The following is a 7,196-nucleotide window of genomic DNA, read 5'->3' as shown; positions in this document are numbered from 1 at the left end:
TCCTGCTGAGAGTTATGTGGCTGGATCAAGCACTGCAGGATGAGGAGGTGATCTGGGGCGGTGCCCAATCTTCTCCCCTCTGACATAGAGCAAGATTCTTTGGTTCCTCTTCTCTTTCATGTGACCCTCACCTTTCCTTTGCCCACACTTACAGTCCAAGGATGTCCAGAGATGCTGCACTGTACTGACCTTATTTGAGGGAGGTAACCACTCCCCATGAGTTGTGTCTCAGTAGAGGGAAAGTGCAAATCTGCCTCCCTGCCTGCCTGTCTGCCTGCCAGTCAGAAGGAAGTATCCAGATTCCTCAGTTTCAGTTAAAGTTAGCAGGCGGGTGTGGGGGTGCTCCAATACTCTAAGCTCTTGAAGAGGAGGTGCACAGATCTCCAGTGTGGCAGAGATGTTTGTAGGCTCTAGTCATTGTGGGTAGTCACCACATTTGTCCCCAATCACAAGAGCTTCTTCTCAGTGTTGTATCCTCTGCTTCCACCAGGCTGTAGAAATACCAGATTGCCTTGTCCGGATCACAATCCGGGCTTCTCTCAATGACTAGCTTTCAAGATGACACCAAGCTCTCTGGGCTTGCAGTGCTATTGGGATGGGAGTTCCAACTATTTTCTGAAGTGAAATGTCAGTGTACTTCCCTATGATAATGTTAGCACCATATTCATTTCATTTTTTTTTTCTGCAGATGGGACGTCTTGGAATCTAAGGTAGGAGTATGAAAATTGGAGTTCCAGCAAAGAGATCCTCTAACCTCCCTCAATCCCATGGTGGGAGAGGCCTGAGAGCCTCATTGAATTCAAATGATTGCTTTTCTCTTTGCTTTCTGCGATAGAGATTCTACACTCTAAAAGCTCCTGTGGTCTTTTTCTTATGTTAAGTCAATCTTACCTCACTCTTGCTGGAAATATAGGAAATTATCACAATTATTTTAGCCTTTCTTTCCAGAGAGCCTCGACAATGAGTATTTCTAATAGGCCATCTTGCCTCTTTCCTCAGAAATGAGAAATTTAGGGAACCAGCAGTTAGCGTAATGGCGATGTCGCTGGACTCCCATGTAGTCAACCACGGTTCACATCCCGGACCCAGTGGCTTCAAACTCATGCCAGGCGCGTGTGCGTGTGTGCCCAAGATCCCGAGAGGAGAATGGAGGAGAAGGGATTGTGGCGTGACCATCCCCCTTGGGGGGTGATTTCTCGCTTTCTGTCTCTAATGTCTCTCTCTGTCTATCTGGCGAGTGCACGCGCCCTATAGCGAAAATCTCTCCAAAAAAAAGAAATGAGAAATTTATTTGTGTCTCTTTAGCTCTAGAAAACTTCAGGATAAATCAGATAAAGAAAGAGGAGATACTTTTCTCCCCAGTTCCTTGGTGCCACAATTAAACATAGCTTGATACTAAAGTGATAGCCAAGCAAAGGAATTTACCTGTTTCGCACAGTTTTAGCCTTAGGAGAGTAAAATGTTCGTCAACAGAGAGAAAGTGAAACAGGCAGTTGACTAAGAAATAAAGAACAGGGTGATAACATGGCATAATAGAAGCATCATTGGACAAGATATTTGGCAAAATATGTCCTAGATCAATTTTGCCTATAAGTGCAGGTCCTTGCTAAGTCTCCCCAACCCTGTCTGAGTATGTGTTTTACATAAGGATTGAATTATATTAGCTCCAAAGTTCTGAAATTATGCAACCCAAATCCCCACCACTCTCATCCAATAAACCAAATGCTTTTGTAAAGTCCATTCACACTTTCAGTCTAATATTTTAATAATATGTCAGAGGAATATCATAAAGAGTCTGGATTTTAAAGACATTTGACAAAGGCTCTGATTTTGTGAATAAAAGAGACACATGAGCTATGTGACATAGTAGGTAGATTTATACATTTTCTAACAATTATATAAAAAGAGATGATTAATTAGTGATTGATTTACTTTGTAAGCTACTTAATAATTAATAGATCCCAGTCTCTCTAAAAAGTGGTATCAATTTTTTGTCTTACCCCTTTTCTAACCAACATTTTATCATTAAACTTCATATAAACAAGATAGCATGTTCCAAAAATATGAAGATTTTTTTGGAAGTCACAATGAAGATATTTCATAGGATAAAATTTAAATATATATTAACAGACTAAATGAAATGTAATTTAAATATTGTCTTTTGAATATTAGATGTACATTCCATGAAACTAGTTTCAGGACAGAGGGACATGCAGCAGGATCGGGAAAGAATTGCTTGAAAAATTTAATGAAGGGGCTTGAGGGTGGAATGGTGGTTAAGGGCATTAGACTTCCACATGGCCAACTGCAGTTCAAGTCTTGGACCTGGTAGCTTGCTTTCTCACTTTCCCTCTCTTTCTTTCTCTCTCTCTTGTTCACTCACTCTGTCCCTCTCTGGTCATATTTAAATAAATAAATAAAGTAAGTAAGTCTTTTTTAAAAAGTTAGTGTAAAGAAAGTGCACAGGTCTTTGCTTTTACAATTTTTGCCAGCATGCACTCACTGGAGAGAAAGTGAGAGAGCGAGAGAAAGTGAGACAGTAACTCCCATGGGCAATCCAATGATAAAATCCCTTCTCCTCCATTTTTCTCACCTTTCAGGATTCTGAGCATACTTGTACATGTACATAACATCCATGTTTTTCAAGCCTCCAGTTCTGCAAACTCCAGCTACACAGTCAGCCGTGTACAGTCCAACCCCCTTAAACCCACACCATGAATTGGCTCATGCACAGAGTTTTCATTGGTTACCACCTCTTTAACAAAACTAACATTCTTATTCTGATATGTAGGCAGCATGATTTCTGATAATAAATCTTTCTCAATTGTATTTTCAAGAAACTATTTCTCTAACTTAGATTCAGTATCTTTGGGTTCTACTGCTGACTAAGTCTTTGGGCTACAGGTAAGACACTTACCCAATTACAAAAATAAACACAAACCCAAATTGCTTAAGGACTCCTGAATATCCAGTGAGGTGCTCAGTTCAAGCTGATTTGGGCTCTTAAGTTTACACTGCTTTATTTTCTTGTTGCTTTTGTTTATTGTTTATGGAAATGTCTTAGGAAGGAACTATGTCTACATCTATATGTGTGTGTAATGAGACAAATATTTCTACTACATAATTTGGTTTGGGGCTATACCAGATTTTGAAATATATAATTCAATGTCATCCTGGCCTGACAAAAAGCATTAGTGACTGTATTCATCCCTTCTGTACCAGAACAAATTACCACAAATTTAGTGACTTAAAACAACACAAATGTATTATTCTCTTACAGTACTGAAGTTTAGAACTCCAAAATGGGTTTCATTGGTCCTAAGCTAAGTTGTCAACACGATTACATTCCTCCCTAGCGGCTCTAGGAAATAATCCATTAACTTGCCTTTTTCAGCTTCTAGAAGTTACCACATTCCTTGGCTCATGATTTCTTCTCTTTCCACCTTCAAAGCCACCAACATTCGATCTCTCTTGCTGTTCTTTTGTAGTCTCATCTCTCTGACCACAGTGAGGAGAGGTAAAAGAAACATGCAATTACACTGAGACAACCATGAAAAGCCAAGATAGTTTCCCATTTCAAAATCCCTGTCTTAATCACATCAGCAAAATCCCTTTTGTCATACAAGGTAAGATATTCACAGGATTAGGACGTGGACATCCTGAGGAGGCCATAATTCTGATGGCCACAATGTTCAAATGGGAAATAGTGGGGGCCAGCAGGTAGCATAGTGATTAAGGCACAGAATTCCCACATGGCCAACTGTGGTTTGCGTCCTGGACCAGGCAACCTGAAACTCACACTGGGCACATGTGTTTACATACCCAAAATCCCAAGAGGAGAATAAAGAAGGGATTGCAGAATGTCCGTCCCCCATAAGGTGATTTCTCACTTGCTTGTTCTTTGTCTCTTCAGTGAGTGCACACACCCTATAGCAGAAATTTCTCTGAAAAATAAGTAAATAAATAAATGAGAGGTATTTTTCTAAAGATTTCTCCAAGTCCTGACTATATCACCCATACTATATATTCCTAGGTGAAATATGTATTTTAGGCTGGTTTAAAGTACATATAAACTTTATTGCCCAAATTTTACTGAGTCTAGTTTGTCTGTTCAGAGTCTTTATTCATTTATGTTTATATTCTGGACCATATTGAAGAACTGATTAGCAAATAAAGGAACTACCTGTATCACTCTATAAAACACTGACCTGCCTGCAAACAGTTTAGCAAATTCACCTTAAGTATGTGGATACAAATAGGTAGGTATACCTTGTAGAGCGAAAATCACAGAATTATAGCTTTGTGCATGCAATATTTATTTATTTATTTTTAAAGTTGCAGGTCAGCAGGTGGCAAGGTGGTTAAGACACTAGATTCTCACATGGCAGATCACAGTTTGAGTTGTAGACCTGGAGGCTTTCTTTTCCACTTTCTCTTTCTCTCTCTCTCTCTCTCTCTCTCTCTCTCTCTCTCTCTCTTTGTGTGTGTGTGTGTGCACACATGAGTGTGTGTGTCTGTGTCTGGTGAGCATGTGTGCCCTTTAGCAGATTTTAAAATAATAATAAATAAAGTTAAATAAACCTTTTTAAGAAAAATTTTGCTATACACTGCATGCACTGTCCAGAGAGAAAGAGAGGAAGCATGAGAAAGCACCCACAGGGGAGGATAGTCATATTGCAATCCTCTCTCCTCCATTCTTTTCTTGGAGTTTTGGGCAGAAATCCACAAAGCCGCCAAGTCTGGAACTTGAACTATGCAACCAACCATGTGAGATCCAGCTTCCTCAATCACCACTCACTGGTTGACCCAGTACATGCCGTTGTTTAGAAATTCGTACCCGTTCTACTGTGTGTTCACAATACTAAATTGGAATTGTGCATTAACATAGCATTATCTAGTTTGGTTATTACTACTTCATTTCTAATTACCTATATCTAAGCATGTCTACATCCATATGATCTAACTTTGGACCCTCGTAAATCCCAATTGACTTTCTAGCTATACTTCTGAGTTCTGAGGTGCTATCAACCACTAAGTTCCAACAAGAATTATTATGAATTAAGACATTTCTTAATTTAAAAACTAGAACAGAATGTCAATATAATAATTCTTTACCCCCTTCTTAAGGAGGACCATTAATGAAAACTGCACCTGGTCTAAGAAAAAGTTGCCAATTTTCGACCTGTTGTGAATCATAAGTATTAACTTGAAAAAAAAAAATCTTAAGATCAAGGTATGGCATGGAAAAGTTGCCAGACACTTCTCTCAATAGTAGCACTGACTATTTTTTCAAGATCCCTAATAACCATGGCTTATTCGTCCCTGATTAGTCCAAGTTCATTTAAATCTACTCCTTCACACCTCTGAAATTTCACTCTTACATGTAGCCTGGCATTATGAAAAAGTCAGTCAGCTTCCTTAAAAATCCTAGCAGAGATAGGATCAGGATATGTCACTGGACTCCCATGGACAGCAATCTGAGTCCCAGACCCTGGTGGCTTAAACTCACGCTGGGTGCGTGTGCGTGCGTGCCCAAGATCCAGAGAGGAGAAAGGAGGAGAAGGGATTGTGGTGTGACCATCGCCCCTGGGGGGTGATTTCTTGCTTTCTGTCTCTCTGTCTCTCTCTGTCTTTCTGGTGAGCGCACACACCCTACAGCAAAAACCTCTCAAAAAAAAAAAAAAATCCAAGCAGAGAAAACAGACAATATTAATATTGCTTCATGAACTCAAGCAGTCTCAAAAATAGAGGATCTGTCTACTCGTCTATGTTTAACTATAGCCCCAATTCTGAATCATTCTTCCTTTAAGAAAACTCTATTTTACATAATAAATCCTACAAATTCCCTCACGAAACTTCAGCCCCTACAATTCTTTCTTCATCTTCCTTTGTTTTTTTCCATCTTGCTGCTTTGTCAATTCCTCTCTTCCTCCTCTCTTATTTCCTGATTCATTGTTCACTACCCACCCTGCTTTCTATACTCCCTCCTACTAGTAGTCTATTGTTTTATTCAGTGACTGGTAAAGCAATGAATATGAATATTAAGAATCTATTATCTGCTGCAGGAAGAACTGTCTTATACTCAAAAAATTAAGTTAAAGAAAAAATGGTAACTCCACAAATAACAAAATAAACTGGTATCACATATCCTTCTTGACACAGGATACACTGAGAAATTCAAAATATGTAGTAATCTTACCAAAATATTTAACCTCTATTCAATAATAAAAAAATGACTAAGACTAATCTGATTTTGGAATTAAATATGACAATTGATCTGCACTTTTAAAAAATGTCAATGTTGGAGAAAAAAAAAAGACAGAAACACACAAACAAGAAGAAAAAAAAAAGTGATTCTGGTGCCCGTTTTTGTATAGCCCACAAGCTAAGAGTGAGTTATATATTTTAAAGTCATTGGGGGAAAGTGAAAAGAATAATAACTTTTGTAAATCATGAATATTAGATAACATCAGAATTTCAGAGACTATAAATAAAGCTTTATAGGTACACAGACTTGTTTATTAATATACTGTTTATGGCTCCTTTTGCACTGTAATAGTGGAGCTGAGTAGTGGCAACAGAGACTACATGTGCTCACAAAGCCCAAAATGTTTACTATCTGAGCCTTTATAAAAAAAAATTAGCATCGCTTCTCAGAGATCAAGTACAGAAAATGCTTGCCAACTACCTATAATAAGAAGGTAACTTTATCCTTGACTGACTTAAAGATTAAAGAAAAAGTAGTATTTGCACAACTAGGAAAATTTCTATATGTGCTGTATATTAGATTAATAGTATTATATCAGTGCTAAATTTCGTCTTGAGCTTACATAAGAGACTTTCCTTATTCTCACTAAATATATGTAAATATATGCTGAAATATTAGGAATGCAATTTTATGATGTCTGCAACATACTTTCAAATGTTTCAGAGGAAAAATTGTCTGTGTTTGTGTATAAAGCAAATGTGGTAAAATGTTAACAATTAGTGAATGCAGATGAAGGGTATAGAGTTGTCCATTGTACTATTTTTTTTTTCAACTTCTTGTTGAGGTTGACATTTTTCAAAATAAAAAGTTGAGAGATAAAAAAAAGTTTTAAAAAAAATGATAGTTTTTAAAATGATCGTTTTATTTTGACTATTCAGGGAGCCGTTTTTTTTTTTTTTTTTTTTTTTTTTTGTTTTTTTTTTTTTTT

This window comes from Tupaia chinensis, unplaced genomic scaffold (genome assembly GCF_000334495.1).
Source record: "Tupaia chinensis unplaced genomic scaffold, TupChi_1.0 Scaffold000380_1, whole genome shotgun sequence".
Classification (NCBI taxonomy): domain Eukaryota; kingdom Metazoa; phylum Chordata; class Mammalia; order Scandentia; family Tupaiidae; genus Tupaia; species Tupaia belangeri.
This window is presented reverse-complemented; position numbering follows the sequence as displayed.